This window comes from Triturus cristatus, chromosome 3_1, assembly GCF_964204655.1.
Source record: "Triturus cristatus chromosome 3_1, aTriCri1.1, whole genome shotgun sequence".
NCBI classification, from domain to species: domain Eukaryota; kingdom Metazoa; phylum Chordata; class Amphibia; order Caudata; family Salamandridae; genus Triturus; species Triturus cristatus.
This window is the reverse complement of record NC_140583.1, coordinates 336,351,736-336,372,131: the sequence shown is the minus strand read 5'-3', so window position 1 is coordinate 336,372,131 and position 20,396 is coordinate 336,351,736. Positions and strand designations below refer to the sequence as shown.

At 43.1% G+C, this 20,396-nt stretch overlaps 1 long non-coding RNA gene across 1 annotated transcript in view; it reads right to left on the bottom strand.

Annotated features, from left to right (window-relative positions):
• Window positions 1–8,376: 8,376 nt before the first annotated feature.
• Window positions 8,377–20,396, bottom strand: part of LOC146860215 (uncharacterized) — a 93,616-nt gene continuing 81,596 nt past the window's right edge. Inside the window, exons 2-3 of the long non-coding RNA XR_014978807.1 lie at window positions 9,406–9,677; window positions 8,377–9,035 (exon numbers count right to left, since the gene is read on the bottom strand). This is a non-coding gene — a long non-coding RNA (uncharacterized LOC146860215). The remainder of the gene's footprint in view (window positions 9,036–9,405; window positions 9,678–20,396) is intronic.

Below are 20,396 nucleotides of genomic sequence, written 5' to 3'. Positions count from 1 at the left end.
ATACAGAAGCCAGCCAGTGCATGGTATTATTAGAACTTTCTGTCCTGATTCATTCTGTTGGACTTGGCCCTTTTTGCATGGTAATCCCTTAACTTTTTGCCTTCCTCATGTATTTTTCTGACCTGTTGTTGGTGGTTTTATGACTCTGAGCACTTTATCACTGCTGTTCAGTGCTACAGTGTGTGTGCCTTCTATGGTAAACTTGGTAAGATTGGTCTACACCTGTTTGGCATATTTTATTTAACTGTCAGTCCCTTGTACCATGGTATCTCATATTACCAGGGCCAGTAAATTAAATGCTACTGGTGGGCTTGCAACGCTGCTTGCGCCACCCACCAAAGTAGCCTTTTAAACCTATCTCAGGCCTCTGCCACTGCAGGGCCTGCACGCGCAGTTTACTGCTGCTGTGATGTGGCACATAAAGTGGTTGCCACGTCTGTGACTCCCCTTTTGCGACATATCAGTCACCCGTAAGGTAGGCCATAGCTAGCTCTATGGGCAGGGTGCAGTCTATGAAATTTGCCTTAACTGTGTGGCATGTCCTAGTAGTGACAAAGAGCCTATTTGGTTTCTCACTGCTGTGAGGCTGCCCTCCCATAGGAATGCATTGGGGATTCCCTGATATATGTTTCAGTGGTAATTCCTGACATGAGAGGGGTAGCGTGATCAAGTTTGGTATGTTTGAAATAGTGGTGATAAATGCTGCATATTGGTGAAAGCGGATTTATTATTACTAGTCTAGAAATACCACTTTTAGAAGTGGGCATTTCTGTGTGCTATGTGTCTTTGTGCCTGCCTGTTGTGTATTGACTGTCTGGCCTTGGACTGATAGGGCCTGGGGAGGTGCAGTGGCTCCAGAGAGTCTGGATGAGTCAGCGCTAGGCTGAATAGGCCTGGTCTGCATTTGGAGTGGTGGGAGGAGTAGCACATGCACCTGAATGCGGCTGCACCTGCCTTCCACAATGATGGCTCCGCCCCCTGTGGTTTGTCTCGGGCCAAGGCTTACACTTACAATGGGGAGTATTGTGCACTGTAAAGATATTTTTGAGTGCCCCCAGAACTGGTTTGGACAGGGCTCAGAGCCCTGTGCTAGCAGAGCACAAAGACTTTACAGACTATAAATATTGGGGCTGTGACCCCCATGTCTTTTGGACTGGAAGAGAAGATACAGTGTGGACTGCTGTTGGACAGGAGGAACTGCCATTGGGGTCTAAGCTGCTGCCTGCTTGGTGGCTGAAGGGACTGCCCTCTACTAAGGGGCCCTATTTGCTGGCCTGTGTGTGCCTTGTTCTCTGGCCCACGGATTTACTAGGGCTGTGTGGCTGGTCCTGGGGACTGGGACAGTTACTTTCCTTTACTTAAGAGCCAAACGTATTGAGCGCTTTTTCTTTTACAGATGGGAAGCATCGAGTGCGTGTGAAGCATGCTATTGGAGGCACTGAGGTGGAGGTAAAGCTCCAGGTGCAAAGAAGACTCGGACCTAGGAGCACTATAAGGGCCTGCTTCCGGTGCATGCTGAGCGCTGCAGGGATCCTTGTGTATTTGCATTTGTATTTTGGGGTATTTGTAAAGCGCGACATTCATGCCGAGGGACAGAAGGATCGGTCACTAGCTAGTCTTAGCAGGTTGCAGTATTAGAAATTGTGAAAAAGTCTGCATCGCTATTGTTTCCTTTTTCATCTAAGGACTGGTCATTCAAGTTTAATTAGTTGTATTTGTTAAATGTTAATTTGTTGGGTATTTATGATTTATTGAAATGTTAAAGTAGAATGTATGTCTTGCTCTTATGATATGAATTAATGTCTTGCAGGTTTGTGTTTTAACTAATGTAGAAAGTAATAAGTGAAATAAATACACTAAGCCTTGTTTATGAGTTAGAAGGGCTTTCTAAAGAGATGTGTACAAATAATACATCCACACGATTTGTGTTCTCCTACGCCCACAGCGAAGAAGCATTGAGGAGGAGCAGAGGACGCTTGCCGGGGCCAATGCTCAACTAACGAGCCTCAGGTGTCACGAGGACTACATGGGTAATCACGTTCACTTTACCCACAATCGCATGGCATAGGTGAACAGCGCCGGAGGCATCAGGGAGATCTAGGTGTTGCCTACACTGAGCCAGCCACACAGGACCTGCCGAGGTCCCAATCGTTCCCTTAGAGGTACTTGGGCACAGTTGCCCGTGGTGGCCTGGGCCATTTTTTGGGGGGGTAGGGGGGCAGGACAGGGTGGCAACCCTCAATGAAGGGCCTGTTTCTACGCCCCCCGTAGTTACCGAGCATCCATACGATAAGAGCAGGAGCGGTGGGGCTGCTATCGGAGTAGCGGGGTCATTTTCTGGTGTGTGTTGCACCCCTGGCCCCGATATGGTGTGTTAGGCCCCAGGGCCATTCTTTGTGGAATGCGGCTGGGGCGAGACCTCGACAGAGGCCCCTGGTGGTTAGAACTGCCACATTTCCTTGTGTAGGCGGGCACATGACCCAGATGCCTACGGGAGGGACACCAGGAACAGTCATCAGAGCGCGGGTGGCGTTCTAATTCTTATACTATCCTAGGATAGTTTATCCACTTTTGTGGTGTGCCTAGTGTGTCGCTGCTGTGTAATTGTGTTGCACAAACGCTTTACACATTGCCTCCGGGATAAGCCTGAATGCTCTGCTAAGCTACCAAGGGCAGAGGTTATCTTCAGCGTGTAACTCCCTTGACCTGACTAGAGTGGTGGGTTCTGCATGGCTTAGGTGCATGCCCTAGCCAACCAGAAACCCCATTTCTAACATATTACTTTCCGTCCAGGGAGTACCCCGATAAATGCTCAGAAACTGTGGGGCATATTATCAAGACAGGCAATAAAATTATCGCCGCTTTAGCGGCAGAAAACTGCAGCTAAAGCGGCGATAATCGGCTTGATAATATGCTCTATGGAATTCCAATTGAAGCTCAGGTTAGATGTCCTTCACATCTAACATGGGCTTCAATTGGAATTCCATAGAGCATATTATCAAGCCCATTATCGCCGTTTTAGCGGCAATTTCTGCCGCTAAAGCGGCCATAATTTTATCGCCGGTCTTGATAATATGCCCCTGTCTTGTTTCCTCTCCTTCAGTTTTGGAGATCTGAAAGACTTTTACCCATTTATCATATCTTGGGAGCTGCGCTTATATCTATATCCACTTCTATAATGTAACCTATGGTAGGCTTGGAATAATGTCCTTTTGACATCATCGCAATTCAAGTCAAACATCATGAATGGCATATTTTATGACGCAAAAATCGTTTTAAAGAGCTACGAATTTAAAAATGCTTAATGAGGAATTCAAATAATTTTAGAATAGCTCCTCGACAGGACCAAATCAAGCACTTGCTTTTTATGCACAGCGCTACGGGCATTTATAGCAATGTCTTTGAAATGTTTTGAAAAGTATGATATTTTGTAGCTTGGTTTCTGCAAGCTCAGAATATTTCTATACAATACAAAAACAGCCACACAAATTGATTTCAGCAAAAAGGCAAACTTACTGCTGAATGATGACTCAGACCTTTGGGATCTGCGATGTGCTCTAGAAACAAATGTGTTTTATAAAAAATGCATGAGTTGTGGAGCATGAATCGTTGAAGCACTTTGCAGCAACGTTTGAAAACTGCATATTACACGGATATATTATTAAACTAAAGAAATGTTTATTTAAATAAAGCCTCACAATAACAACTGTACCCTCATATATATCTACTCTGAGTATGATTGATCTCGGTCACGCTTTTTAATTACCTGGTGGTCTTCAACAATGAGGAAAAGCGGTTTATTTTGCTGTTTTCACTATAAATGACTGTGCAGTGGGTTCTGGTGTGTGTCCTCTATCTCCAGACTGCAGAGGAGTGCATTGTAGGTCCCCATGAAAGAGCTATAGATGTCGAGAGAGTTAATATAATTCATTGAGAGAGGAGCAAAATGTCAATCGGTAAGCCAAATAATTTATATATGAGTGATCATTTTATAAAACCAGCATGTTATTTCCACTATGTTTATATAGTTAGTACATGTTGCAAATGCAGGTATTTTATTATCCTTCTGTTTTCCATTTGATATAAAATGCCAAGAGGGATGTAGCAGTGACAATCAAGTCAGTTTTAGATTCGCCAACAATGCTTTAAAAAGCACATAGAACATATAGTTGCTCAAAAGTATATGCTCGACAAAGTAGAAACATTTTTCTATACAAATACTTGACCCAAACTATATCGACAAACTGATGAAAGTGCTGATTTCTAAATGTGTCAACATGTTAATGCCAACAATATAGACTTTTGGGAGGGTCTTCATTAGGATATGGACAGACTGAGAAGGAGACAATATGGTGTTAAAATGAATCCAAAATCCAGAAATAAATTAAATGTAGATTTATTGTCAGCACGGCAAAATAGGTCATCCATGTACAGCTCCAGATGCAACTGGACAACAGAAAAGAACCTTGTAGAAAAACAGCCATACAGAATATGGAATGTCATAAGAAAATAAACAGAGCGCATGCCACGGTTGGCAAGCAGCAGGGGATGTAATAGAGATGAAAGAGAGAGATAAAAAGAAGATATGCAAATGCATTAAGGAGAATGTAACACATCCCCCTCATTAATAAACAAAGCCAAAAACAAGAACACGTGACTATACAAAATGATTACATTGTTTAGGCAATTGTCTCACGCGGTCAGACAATTTGACTCTAGAAGCAACAGTTTCATTCTTTTGTTCATCACGTAAATTTGTGGTGGAATGGTTTGTTCCCCAAGAAATGTTAAACTTAGAAATATCCTTAAGTGGGAATTTTGCTAATCTTTTAACATTCCAAACTTTTCCGTCCTGGGTAATGACACTGTTACTAAAACTTTCTTGATCTGGATGGCTTTTCCAAACCTGTTAGAACCTTTATTTATTTAACCTGGTTTAAGAATCCTGACTCAGTCACCAACCTGAAACATGCGTAGCCTAGTAATCCATTTGTCATTATACCATTCCGTAGTTTTGTTTTGTTTCATTTCAACCCTTTTTGCTGTATAATGCACACATTCTTTAACAGTGAACTTACTTTGGCATTTGTTCCTAAACCACCATGGAAACACACTGGTCGCAGGGTCTCTGCCTTTGAGGAGTTTAAAAGGACTGAGATCTGTCGTAGAATGAGTTGTGATGCGATAAATCCACAAACGTTCTCTTAAAGCACTCATCCAACCAGCATCCAACTTAAAGGAATCTGTGACAAAATTCTTGAGCACTCTATTAAAGCGCTCCACCTGTCCATTTTCATGTGGTACGTAAAGGGATGTAAACTTATGCTTGATTCCACAATTTGTAAGGAAATTCTCCATTTCCACAGATGTCAACTGTACCCCATTATCCGTAACCAAAATGGAGGGACAGCCTTCACGTGCAAAAATGTCCTTAAAGAAACAAATGACAGCACTCGTTGTGGCCTTGGAAATGAATTTTATCTCTGGCACACTAGAATGATAATCTATAATGACCAAGGCGAAACGTGAACCCGCAGGCAAAAAATTAAATGGACCTGAAATATCAAAGGCAACTTCTTGGCACGGTTCCTCAGGCCACTTGACAACTTTTAATGGAGGCACAAAAACTACAAGCCGTACGTGTGTTTTCCAGCCGACTCGTACAGCTTTACGAGCGGGCAAGTACGATGCGAGCTACGTGAGATTCACCAACCGAGTCGTTTCCGGGTCCGAACCACTCCGTACGTCTCGGTCAGGAGCTAATCGTGGCGTGCAATGGATGCGATTTACAACCGAGCCAGTATGATGCACGTGTCGGACAGCCTGTGCGAGCCGGAGTGTCCAGCTCGCAAAAGCTCCAGGAGTCGGACTTTGGGGGTCAGCGTCGGACCCCCTGACACCCGCAGCCCTACGTCTCGGGCACAGGGGGAGACCTATGGGTCTCCCCAACACAGGCATGCACGGTGCGGATGGCACCGATGCGTACCCACTGTAGGGGGCGCATTTGTTCGAGACGTACCCATTCAGTCAATGGGAGCGCATGTACGTGTCGTACAACTGGCTCCCATTGACTTCTATGGGAGTCCGACCGAACCGAGTCCGACAGCATAGGTGCGCATCGTACATGCTCGGTCGGACTGTAGGGGTCCGGCTCGGTCGGAAAACACTCCGGATCCGACTCGGTCTGAGTGCTTTCCGACCCGGATCGGAATCAGCCCCTTAATGTGACATCTGTATTCACTACTGCAATTTTTTTTAGCAATTGTTTATCATATAGAGACACTGGTTCACTAGACCGTGGATTCAATGTCAAGCCCAATTTCCACTGGTCACGCCAGCCTAAAACGTTCACTTCTTTTTGTTTGATGTATAATTTCACATCTGCACACCTAATTTTGAAATGTAACTCTAAATGAAAGAACCCTTCAATATCAATTTTCATTCCGTCAAAACTCTGCAATTATGACAGAAGGCAGTACATTTTCATATTGAATATCATGGCCTAATTCTCTTTGTAGTATTGGTGAATGATGATTGTCCACGGTGAACCAGAATCCACCATGAGCATGAGATTTTCTCCCAAAATGTGGAATTCACATTTGGGAGACTTCATCTGGTTGCCCGGTACACCATCAATAATAGATACAAGAAAACCCTTGTTGGTTTCAGAAACATAGCTGACTTTGATGGTATTGTTACTATCAACTAAGTGGGACACTGCGCCACGTGCTTGTGTAGAATGACGCCTATTATCTCTGCACACACTACTAAAATGTCCTATTCTACCTCAACTTTTGCATTCTCTATTAAATGGCTGGACACCCTGGAAAGAAAGCAATATGAGATCTATTACCACATCTATAATACATGTTATAATTAGTAAAAGTATAATTTCTCTTGTGGACATGAGTAGAATTGAATCTGTTAATATTAAATCTTCCATTTGAGTTAGGATGCAACTGAGGATGTTCATTCTTAATCTCATTTTTGGGTTTAACAACACACATTTCTTCTTCCATAACAGTTTTAATAAAGTTCTGTCTGACAACTTCCATCCACTTCTCGGATTGTTCTAAAGCCTTAGCTTTAGTTATGGCCTCAGTCAAATTGGGATCTCCCATGACCCATAATTTCTCTTGTATTGTCTTGTTCTTGACATGTACTTTTATTTGGTCTCTTATCATTTCATCCGTCATTGCACCAAAGTTACAGTGTAAGGATAGGGCCCTTAAAGCAGTCAAGAAATCGTCGAAAGATTCCTCCTCTTTCTGTGCTCTAGTATGGAACTTAAATCTATTTAAAGCAATGCTTGTGACTGGTTTAAACCTTTTCTCCATTCTCATTAATGCCTCAACGTACACATTCATGTTATCCCCTCCTCCTTCATTAGGTGAGACAATTTGGGGTAAAGTTCTGAAAATAACCTGTCCTTCAGAACCTAAACAGTGCAAAAAAATGTTTTTTCCCTTTCCGCTCCCATGCGTTCCCCATCTATGGCCTTCATGTATGTAATGAATTCTTCTTTCTACCTTGACCATGGCATTGGTGGATCCCCTTTAAGTTGTAGGAATTTTGCTGGAGGGTCAAACTGCATTGTTGTCAATAAAATTTGAAATTGGTATGATAATGAACAATTATAATGTTATTCAGAAAGTAGTAAGTAGTATGTTATTAGTGACTAAAATAATATTTTGACTCCTTCGCGATATATATAATAACAGTTATTTCAAAGTGAATAGTAGTTTGTGAAATAATGTTAAAGTGATGGCCCAATGAATAATAAATAAAGTTAGTAAGACAAGACTTAATGAATGTAGACAATCCATTCCGGAGTGAAGCTCTCTCCGTTTACTCACACGCGTAATGAATATTCACCGCTAAATTATGTTAAAGAAGAAACATGCAAAAAGGCTTCGTCATTGCTGGAATATCCTAATTAGGTTACCAAGGCAACAAAAATGGCCGGTGATGACGTTGCACACTCCGGACGCTGACACGCTCTTGACACTGCGTGTTGCATAAGCGCACTGATGATTGAGTTTGTAGTGGTGCAGTTCAGAACACAAAATCTTCCCCTGCTTACATGGACGGAATGATTTCTCGGTCACACGCACATACACACATCACATGCTGGTGGGGCCCATAACACTAACATTCATTCTAATCACACTATCTGTGCCTACAGGGGATATCCAATCTCCAGAACTACAGCTATTCACTTTGGATAGAGGAAACTCATCTATCGATTTACCCTGTTAGTTCCTCCATCCGGAGGTCGACTAGATCATTTAGTTAAGATAGGTTTTGATGAAATTCACTTTGATTCTCATTTAATCAATAAAACATTGCCAGAAATAATCACCCGACACAGTTCTTCAAATAATGTTTTTCTTTATCTAATCAAATTGCAGGTTAAATCCTAACAGTGCCATATTATCTTTTGTCATATTTACCTATTCTGGCTAATTGTCGTTTTCTAAGTCAGAACCGGTCCTCAGAAAGTTAATCGGAATCCTAAAGTCCCGTCCTCTTCCGTCTGCATAAGGATCTCCTAGCGAAGAGCAGCATAGAGTGTCGCGTAGAGTAGCATCGATCAGCTAGGGTCACGAACGCCCTTTCCCTCTCTAGACTACTAATATTAATACTAAAATGTACATATAACAGTAACATTTTCTTTATTTCCAGGCCCCTGATTGGCTGAATTCAGCCTCATCCAAATACATTTAGAAACATTCCCCAAATTTCACATACGGATGATGAATAAACTAGGCACATGGGAAAGGCTGTTCCCAGGTCAGGAAAGTATCAGTCTATTGTGAATAGGTGGCTTTTGGTTCCCAAATGGCAACAATTGCTTCATGTTCAGGGACATTGGCATCTCGCCCAGAGTAGTCTTCATGGACCTGGTTTGATAGTTCATGGAAAGGCCACAACGAAGTCGGTGCAGGTGCCTTTCTCCATTGCTCAATTATGAAGTCATGTACTTTAGTTAGGTTTCAGTCGGCAGCCATCTTTTGGTAGGCCAGAATAGTCAACTTTAAGTACAGAAAACACAAAATTGTAATTAATACATTGAAATAATTAAAACAGTGTTATTCCCTTACTAATACCCTTATTTGTATGCATTTATCTAGCCATATGCAACATTCAAAGCTATTAATGCTGGTTTATTTAAGCGCAAATCACATTAACACTGCTTAAGCCAACATATAAATTTAATATGCGTACAAACTTAGTTCACTTATTATTTTAGCTATGCAAATGCATTCCCATGTGTAGTCTCTTGGTTAATAAGGTTGATTAATTATTATCACATCACTCTATTATTTATTAGAATTAGTTCTTTATTTGTTTTAGTATAAACTTATATAAATGGATTGGGTATATAAAAAGAAAATATTTTACCCGCTCCATCAGTAGCAGGGTTGAAGAAAGTATTCTCAGAACGAAGCACAACGTGGGGAATGGATTCCGTGTGTCTCCGCTACTTTTGAAGAATGCAGCAGATAACGGAATGCTGGTATGGCTCCTGCTCCAATTTAAAAGATGCAGACAGGTCACGGTGAAGCGCGGTAAGCCAATTTTACCGCTAGGATTTTAATGGCCGTTAACTCGTTGTAATCCACTGCCCAGAGGTCGTAAACACTGTGAATACTCCCACAGGTGCAATCAAGGCACTTCATGGAAAGAAAACAAACAGCCACTGGTGAAATTAGGGCACTTAAAATGAAAGTTAGCAAACATAAAATATCCAGAAGGTGCAGGACAATTACAGCGATGCTTGAGGTGAAAATAAAATCAGTAATAATAATTAGGTATACAATAAATTATTTCAAATAGGCAAGGAAAAAGGGAAAGAAAATCCATGGGTCCAAGAAACACACTGTACCCATGTTGATGATGACAAGAGTGGTTCTTCAGCTCGTCGCCAATGTTAAAATGAATCCAAAATCCAGAGATAAATTAAATGTAGATTTATTGTCAGCACGGCAAAATAGGTCATCCATGTACAGCTCCAGATGCAACTGGGCATCAGATAAGAACCTTGTAGAGAAACAGCCATACAGAATATGGAATGTCATAAGAAAATAAACGGAACGCATACCAAGGCAGGCAAGCAGCAGGGGATGTAATAGAGATGAAAGAGAGAGATAAAAAGAAGAGATGCAAATGCATTAGGGAGATTGTAAAATATGGTAATAACAATACAAGCTCTATGATCTCCATGATCGAAATTAGAGGAGAGGGATTGTTTGAAAGCGTTCGGGATCTGCACGGGTGGAAAGGATTAGCTACAAGTTTCTGGTCCCAAACAACATTTAATGGGGCGGAAAAGTAAAGAAACTAAATCAAAGTTGTTCCAACATCAACGGCTAACGTAAGTGGTATTCATCAACAGTGTAATATTTTACTCACTGTTCCAGTATTTTGCTCAAAAAATTATATTCAGTTTAAATATACTTTAGTTAGTCGTTTCTAACATAGATAGAATCCTCTAAATAGCTGTGGAATATCCTGCATCCAAAAATTAATGCTGCAAACAAGCATTTTTGTTCAAAGAACTTTAAAAATGAGATCTCTCTCTGTACTCAAGATAATCAGCTTTATATCTGTGTTTCAAAGCCTTGCTATAACGTACCTTGAACACGACAAAAGGCAAATAATTAAATGTCCAAATTCTGAGTAATGGCCCAGTAAGGTCAGTCAGTCACTGTGGAGGATGTAAAGCTGGTGGCACAGTTTTGACCTGCTATAAAGTTAAAGATATATGGGGGAGGATTTACAAGACACCGGTGCCACCAGTACGTCCCTTTTTGTGATGTACTGGTGCCGTATTTCTTTGCCCCACATATACAAGGACAGGAAAAGCCACCCTGCGTGGCTTTTCCTGTCCTTGTAAATACTGCCCTTTACACACAGCACTTTGCGTGAAAGGGGCGTTCCATGGGTGTTGCTGTGGGTGTTCCCACGCAACACCCATGGAAAAAGACACCTTTCCAGATATACAAGGAGTCGTAAATTTGGAAATGGGTGTGAATGCTATGCCTCCCCAGGGGAGGCGTAGAGAGGCGCAACCAGGAGAAATATTTTCATTTCTCCTAGTTTTTTCCTCTTTCAATGCATGCTGCATTTTACAGCATGGATTGAAAGAGGAAAACACCTGTAGTGATTTTTTTTGAGCAGGAAGGTGCCCCTTCCTGCACAAAAACAATCTCCTTATAACACAAGCATCCTTGCATCATGGTGTAAGGGTGCCTGAACTAAGCCTGGGCAAAGCACTACGCTACGCTCGCGTAGTTTGCGTAGTTTGCGCTACTTCGCACTACGCGAATTGCACGTAGCACAGTGCAAACATGCGTAGCGTAGCATTGCGTAGTGCAGCGGTCATTTTTTGCTTGCTCGCGGTCCTCAACATCAAGTTGGCGACCGCGAGCAAGCAAAATGACATCCCGGCGAGACTTTTTCCTTGTTCGCGATCAGCAATATCAAGTTGCCGATCGCGAGCATGGAAAATAAACATCCCGGCGAGATTCTCAATGCGGGGAGGTCAGGTTTCTCATTGCGAGTGGTCGCGTATGCTCGCGACTGCTCGCGATGAGAAACTACCAGTCTGCGTTGAGAAAGCAGCTGCTCGAGTAAAAATCTACTAGAGCGGAAGAAAACTACAGCTCGCACTGTGCAAGATGCCGTTTTCAATGATTGCACAGTGCCGGATGCTTGTCCGCACTGTGCAATCATTGAAAACGGCATCTTGCACAGTGCGAACAGGGTACTACGCAGTTCGCGAAGTGCTACGCATAGCTCACGTAGTGCGAAGTGCACTTTGCGTATCTTCGCATAGTGCTACTTCGCGAACTACGCCCAGGGTTATCCTGAACTGATGCATGGCAGCTCTTTGTGCGCCAGCGCAGGGGAGAGCACAGGGATGCGACATATTATTGTAAATATGTTGTATTCCAGTGCTTTGGAAGTGCCGCAGAATGGCGCAGCCAAAGGGCTTGCGTTGCCGCGCTGCGGGACTTCCTCATACATCTGACCCATGATGTTTTTCAGCATACTCCTACTATGTCTTCAAATGTCACCAGCTTCAGCAGCAGCATGCTCCACCATTATAAATAAGGCTTGCAGAGTTACGTTTTTACTGATTCTTACAGATAAATAAGGACAGAATACAATGTGCTTCCTGGCTGTTTTTATTTTTAAAAGCGAAAAAACATAGGAAAAGTTGTGCTTCATGTGGGTGACTCTCCATGCTGTTTTTTGTAATTTCCAGGACAACAGTTGAGCAGATAGACAGCATGGGAAGTTAAAAATAGGTTGAGAATTCCTTAATTAAAGGCATAATGTTAACACATATTTGTATTAGAATTCTGATATTTATCTGTGGGTGTAGTGTTATACACCTGCTTAATGTGTTAAAACGTGACAGGCAGCTAAGTATGAGTGCATGTTTATCAGTTAAATGAATGTGTAAATATACCATTTTACGACTCCATTTATGAGCAAAAGAAAACATAAATATAGAAAAATGACAATAAATTGGCCCAAAAATATATATGGATAAATACAGATGGAAATGTTAACAAAATAAATATCCTAAAACCGGGAGCCCTAATTATAAATATAACGCTTCAAAGAACTTGTAAAACCTTTGGGTTAGAGAGTTTATACCTAATGAAGAGGAGTTACAGGAGAGATATGTCCCATTCGTTGGCCTCCAATCTTTTGGCTGTTCCTTGACCTTAACCCGAGATTTAGCAATAGTGCAACAGTAAACCATTCACCAAGTGTGATTTTATTCAAATATGCTAGCGCTTCTTTGGTTGTAAGTACAACTTCTTGACATATTTAGTATGTGGGAAACACTACCATTTGTGACATGTGCTTAGAGTTCAATCTGTCCATGATGGCTCCCATTTAGGCGCACCAACTAGGTTTTGAGGCAACCTTTAAGGATCACCTTTCTCAGACCTCCAGTCACGTTTCTCCCCTTTGGCCTCAGCTGGACCTCTCTTTTCTTGGGGTCATCTTCTAGTTGAGAGATGACACTGGCGAGCCCACTCTGAACCTCCAACTGCCTCACTCATCTCTAACAAGCCCTATTTAACATCTCCATCTGCGGCATCCTACCTGGGAACCAGGGAAAGGGTTCATAGTGTAAAGTTAAATCTTTAAGGCATCTCTCCTCTTTGCATCTGGTAAGCCTCGGCTCGACCTGGGGCGATTCACTCATATCCTCCTCATGCCTCTAGAAATGTCACTGGGTCGCATCATCTGTAATCTAACCACTTTCCTTTCCTTCCTCAGAATTTCTAAATGATTCCTTCACACTGTTGGTTGCCTAGCTACAGCTACTTTTGTGGTTTGGATCATCACACCTCTTGGTGGATTCCATAAGCCCATGGGAAACAGTCAGACCAATGCGGGCTCACCATGCGTGTCCAACCAACGTGAGCGTAACTATGCTTGCCTTCACCATGCATATGCCTTAACAATGCATATGCGTGCTTAAGGCAATGCGCGGTCTAGTTAACGAGCAGATGAGTAGTAGAGGGAGAAAGGAGGAGGCAATCAGGAGAGGCATGTGGTGAGGTAAGTGGGGCTGGGGTCGAGTCTTGGCGGGTAGTTTTTCGGGGTGGGGGTAGGTTTTAGGACTCAGGAGGGGGTCAGGGTTGTTTGTAGGGCAGGGAGCAGTTTTAGGGCTCAGGGCAGAGGGGCTGGGGTCGGGGTAGTTAGCAGCTGTAGGGGCCAGTTTTTAGAGCTCAGGGTAGTTTTTAGGGTGGATGGCAGTTTTTAGGGCTAAGGGCAGGGCGGGAGAAAGGGGACAGTTTACAGGGCGGGAGGCAATTTTAGGCCTCAGGGCGGGAGGGGCTGGTTTGGGGTATCTCATGGATTTAGGGGCCAGTTTTTAGAGCTCAGGCCGAGGCACCTGGGGCTGGGATAGGTTTTGGGGCGTGGGGTTCATTTATAAGGCTCAGGGCAGGGGGAAAAGGGAAAGAATACAGGACAAGGGCAGTTTTAGACCACAGGGTGGGGGGCAGAGTGAGGGTAGTTTAGGGATGTAGGGGACAGTTTTTAGAGCTCAGGGCGGGGGAGCCTGGTGTCGGGGTAGATTTTGGGGCGTGGGTTAAATTTTTAGGGCTTAGGGCAGAGGGAAAAGGGACAGTTTACAGGGCAGGGGTATGATCTAGTGTGCATGTCCCTTTACCCATTATGTCTTTACTGCAAAATTTCGTGGTAAAGGCATATGTGGTAAAGACGCGGTCGTGGTAGAAACTGCTTGGTACAGGCGTGCATTGTTCAGGCATACATTGTACCATCATCCAACTTAAGCCCATTACATTGATATCTCTAGTATTCCTTTGGTTGCACCATAAACGCTTCTGTGCTGACTTCTTAGACTCATTACTGTGGAGTTCATGTTTTTCCTTGGGTTGCACCATCACCTTTTCTGGATCTATAGTGCTGTGTCATTAATATGGCATCTGTGGTTTTTCTGAGGTTGTAACTCACCAACTCCGGGCCAAGCCCTTAGATTTTTAATTGATATTTTTTAGACCTGCCAGCCTTAGGGTGGTTTTCCCCCAAACGTTCTACCTGCTTACCTCCTCTTTGCTGATTCTTTTGGTTGGCCTTAGGACTTCAAGCACTTTACCATTGCTGACCAGGGCTAAAGTGCATGTGCTTCTCGCCTAAACATGGTAAGATTGCTGTATACCCAATTAGCATATTTAATTTAAGTGTAAGCCCCTTGCAAAGAGGTATACCATATACCATATACAGAGGGCCTGTAAATCAAATGCTACTAGTGGACCCGCAGCACTGATTGTGCCACCCACACAAGTAGCCTTTCAAACCTGTCTCAGGCCTGCCACTGCAGGGTCTGTGTGCGCAGTCTACTGACACTTCGACTTGGCATTTAAAACGCTTTACCAAGCCTTAAACTCCCCTTTGATTATGCATAAGTCACCCCTAAGGTAGGTCCTAGTTAGCCCTAGGCATGGCTGGTGCAGGTAAGAGTGGTAGGGCGGGGTGGGGGAAGTTGTCAGACGACGAGAGAAGGAAAATAAAATAAAGAAATATATAAAACCACCTACTTTGCGCTCGCTGCATCACCGACTCAGCGATGCGGTGAGCGCAAGGTAAGTGGTTTTATTTATTTATTATATTTTCCCTATCCCATCGTATGTTGACTTCTCCCTGCCCTGCTCCATTACCCACTACTCTTACCTGTACTGGCCGCGCCTGGGAAGCCCAAAGAGCAGGGTATTATATAAGTAAAAGGTAGGACAGAAATGTTTACATTTTCATGTTCTGGTAGGGAAACACACCTACATTCATTTTTCTCTACTGTGAGGCCTACTCCTCCCATAAATTAACATTGGGAATTGCTTAATAGAGTTTTAAGCTATAATTCCTTATTAGAAAGCAGAAGCTGTGTCATGTATCATGTCTGTGGGATGGTAATGATAAATCCTATTTTATGATAAAATTGGATTTAACATTGCTATTTTAATAATGGCACTTTTAGAAAGTTGACATTACTCTGCTCTTCCAGCTCTGTGTGCCTGCAGCCTGTCTCCAATACATGTCTGAGGTGAGTGGAAGCTAAACTTTGTGCATTCCCTCTAGACAGCCACAAACACAGAAAGGTTAGGTGTGTCTGAGTACTCATCTGCATTCTGATGGCTCTTCCTGGGCAGGAAGTGAGAGAGTGGCTGGCACGTACACCGGAATAGGCAGTGCCGTGTCCCAACACAAAGGTCTGACTACCCCCTCCTGATAGTCTGGAGCCAGGGGTGGAAAAAATGGACCTTAGTGTATGTCAAAGTCACCCTCACTTCAAAGGCACCACTGGGTATAAGTACAGGGTCTCTGATCCCACCAACTCAGACCCTTCTTGACCTACAACTAGGAAGGCGTGTTTTTTTCTGCCCAGCTGCCTGCTGCTCTCTGACCCTACTGAGGAGAGCTGCCTCTGCCTTGCAATCAAGGTGATCTACAAAGGCTTGTTGGCTTGCATCCTTTGTGTGAGACTCAGGGCTATCAAAGTCTCTACCCCTCCTCCTGTCTCTGGTTCACTGGAACTAGATACTAGATACTTGCAACAGAGAAATTGGTGCATCTGGCCAATCAGAATGTTTGGTCCTGCAGTATGGTCCCGGGTATCACAGGACCTCAATGATCACTGGGAGAAAAGGCTCATTCATCCAATGTGATTTAAGTATTTTATTATTTTTCGGTTCAGCTGGATTTCCATAGAGGTCCTGCAGGACCCAGTGGTCCAGATATCACTACCATTTACCCCTTCATAACTAGGCCTGAGCGAAATTTAATATATGCTGGGATCATTCTGTAATTTCAAGAATTTTGTGTCATGCTTATTGCGTGAAATTTCCAAAATTAAGCCGTTATGCCACTTTATGTTCCAATTGCGGTAAGAATTAATGCAAATGATGTGATTCACTAATACAAGGATGCCTTTTGTGCTAAATTGTAGTGTGACATGACGGATTTATATTTCATGTAATTGCGCATCATTGTGCGTAATTATATCATCATTTCACATAATTACGCACAACTATATATGTGCAGATATCATTTAAAAAAAAATATAGCTTTCCTTCTTGGGAAAGTCCTGCTTTGTAAGCTACCTATAAATGGTGTGCGTGGTACTTACCTGCATGGTAAACACTGTCTTGTAAACCGGGTATGTGATAAAAGATGTGTTGTAAAGGTGACATACCCAAAATAGCAGTACGAGGATTCCCACTGTCGCAGAAGGCTCCTTCCCTGCCCCTCATTTTTTTTAAACTTTGTGAGCTCTTCACCCTTCGCTTAGCAAAACTGGTGAAATTTAAAAAATAAATTCCCAAAGTTATGAGGTCTTGAACTTTGAACAGTCCTACTCAAGAGTTACACTGCACCTCTAGTCTAAAATACACGAAGCATTGACATCCCATAAGTGAGACATTGGGATGGATTGATCGCAACTCTGCAATAATACTTATAATACCGGGATTGAGTGCCCTTGTGATGCTTCGTTCTAGTAATGTGCATCATTGCGCGCTCCTGTCTAAGAAAATGTAGTGATAGCTCAGTTGAAAACATTTCAAAGACCAGGATAGTTACATGTTAAATCCCAATAAAATAGCTGATGGGACGACTAAGAAAGACAGTGTAGACAGTGTAGAAGGATATTGTGTCTTCTTCAGTTACACATGTTTCACTTGCTATTTCTATAACACCTGTTCCTCGTATTAAGGAAACTTACACTATTTCTGTCCATTTGATTGCTTACCCATATTTTTTAGTGGAGTCTGTTAAAATGCATTTTGAATACCAAATCAATCATTAACCCGTCAGAAGCGAAGAGGAATTCCCTTGCGTCTTTCCCTCTGACCATCTGTATCATAATGCGGCAGTCAGACGGAAACCTCTGATGTCAGGCAGAAAGCCTCAGATGAGCTGTCATGTGGATTTCAGCCCTACATCATAAAGAGGTCCATAGGTGTGTGGGAGTGGCAGTGGATGGATAAAAGATTCTATGGGGTGTGAGTGGGTGCATCAGACATGCTGTGTATGATGTGATCTTGAGATGTCATCAGTGATGTCACTGACCATGTCATGAGGGATGTAATAAGCAGTGCATTGCGGGGGTGTGAGTTAAAACGGCTGAATTTCTCTGGTTTTGTACAAGCGAAATGTCAGCCTAACTATAACGCCCCTTTAACCTTTGATTTTTCAGTGAATTTCATAGCTTTTTTAAATGCTAATATTTAACTATAACGTCCCTGAAACCTGTGTTTTTTTAAGTGAATTTCAAATTTTTTTTTTACTACCAGTTGCGTTGGCAGAGTGGTGGAGACGGGGCCTCCAACCAGAACTCAGGAATTCCACTGCATAGGACTTACAGGAGGTACCAGGAGGGCTTCTTGGCCCCCAAGGTCCCTCAGGAGCAGGCCTGGGCGTAGTGGGCGTAGTGGGGCTACGTGAAGCAGCGCGTAGTGTGCCCAAATCTACGCACACTCGCGCGCCCTGCGTAGCCCCACTACGCGCGGCCCGCCTCCCACCCGCCCTCGCGAGATATACGGATGCCCGCGCATGCGCATTTGTGTAAAGAAATTGGGAACGAGGAAGAGGGAGCCCCGGAGACGCCGCGCTGAAGGTAAGTGATTCTATTTAATGTTTTTATTATACTTGATATTATTTTAAAAGGAGGGCGGGCGGGAGGCGGGTGGCGGGTGGCGGGCGGCAGGCAGCTCTACTTCGCCCTGGTGTGTGCGTAGTGCTGCCTGCTACGCCTACTTCGAAAACTGCGAAGCAGGAAGCGCTACGTACACTCTGTGGGCGAAGCGGAGTGCTACGCCTGGGGTTACTCAGGAGTAAAGTGCTTCTAAAGTTAGACTGACACACACCAAATTGTTATATTCCAAGTCCTTTATGGACGAATTGGCAATTGGAGGATATGATCTGTGTAAGGCTACTATCGATCTTAAATCGGTTTGGGGTTCTAAGCCGTGGCAGGTACAGAGAACAGAAGCTTTGCATCGTGCCTGTCTTATTCCGAATCATATGTTATTTTTAAATTCTTAAATTTTTCAGACCACCTGTTTTTGATTGGGTACTACAAAAAAATTTAATTCGCCCCTGATTCCGGATCTGGGTGCTTACCCTGGTTGGGGTAATCATACAGATCTTCCCCTTTCTGACTTGCAGGCATATGTGTCCAACACATCCTTCAACATTACTGATTTACATTACTGATTTCAATCCAGAAGGGTGGTTGGTGTGGCAGACAAGTTCAGATGTCTGTCAACATCGGTTTCTAGGTTTCAAACAGGGGTATACACAAGTTTGTGTGGACCCACGTTTTGACTCCTCTCATAGTGTAACTACCTACTCTGTGGGGAAGTTATGCCAATCATGGCTGCAACATTCTACTTTAGCATCTGTTAAACTTCATTTATCAAAATTAAACGACAAAATAGATTTGAATGATTTTGTTAAGGGTCCTGCTACTGGCAGGTCCAAAAGATGGGTATATGCTGTTTACAACGAAGTTTGGAAGTTGTCACAGATTGAGGCTGCATCCAGATTACGTGCTATTGATCAAGCCAATATGGAGAAAGTGTTGGCTGTAATAGATAATAGCATTAACACCCTGTCTTCCAGAATTTATACTTTAGATAATATTGTGTCATCTGTGTTAGACATTGTGCAAGATGATTTGTCTGTATTATATCATGGTCAAAACCAATTGCGTTCTATTATGCTGTTTGTATGGACCTTGCAAACGTTAAAGGCAGGGAAAGTACCTTGGGATTACATGAATGTTTCATCTTTGTTCCTCCCTTTTAATTTAACTGCAAAGCAACAGTTTATGTCCATGAAAGATGCTACTTACTCACTGCTGCACATTGAGAAGTTAGAACCTTTACCTTTCTCTGTTGCTGAATTAAATTCTGCCGTGTGGCTTATCCACGTTACCTTTTCCCCTGTTTAAGTTTAGTTCGTGCATGAAACATTATGCTCTTGGCAGATATGAACAACTTGGTTCTGCCTTCCTGCACAAAGTTTGGTCACTCCCATTCACGTATAGATGTGTGAGAGACAGTGCAGAAGTTTACTTGAAAGGGGAGGAGTGTACTTCCACTGCAGATCACTCTGTAGTTTGTAGACATATTCAGTTACATGGTGCTTGTAATGTACAGGCCCCTAATTTAGCGTGCATCCTGAAAGGGATTCCGGTGCCAGTTATAACACCGTCTTTTACGCTGCTTGCTGACGGTAGTAATTTGATATTAAATAATGAAGCTTGCTGTGGGATGTTAGTGGGAATTCCTTCCATAGTGACTGTATCACAGCGAGTAGTTTGCTGCAATAACGTCCTTTTCCCACCCCCGCATAGCCGGTTCGATGTTTCTATCTAGCCTTCTATTGCAACCTTGAAAGCAGAGTTCAACAAGATGAGCAGAATAAGGGCTCTATTGTCTCAGAAAGAAGTCGCGTTGACTTCATCCCGTGAAACATTTGTCCTTCACATAGCTAACACACGCACGGAAGTACAAGCACTTTTGAATACTGATCTCCCACTACATTTTGGAACCTTGATTCAGACTATCTTTAATGCCTCGTCAACTAGTGGCTTGGTTCATTTTTTTTAAATTGTGGGCTCCGGCCTCGTGACCTCCTTTCAAACTATTTTTGGTGTGATCCCCGCATTTTTTCATTCTATTTTTTCCAGCGTCTTCGGAGGTCTCCCTTTGCTTCTCGCCCTTGTAGCTGGGGTGCTTCTACTGATTTGGGTGCTGCGCAATGGATGCACAACTTGCGTACCAAGGCAGTATGCCCAGGCTGCTCCATCTGCGTAACCGGATGCTTGATAACTATGG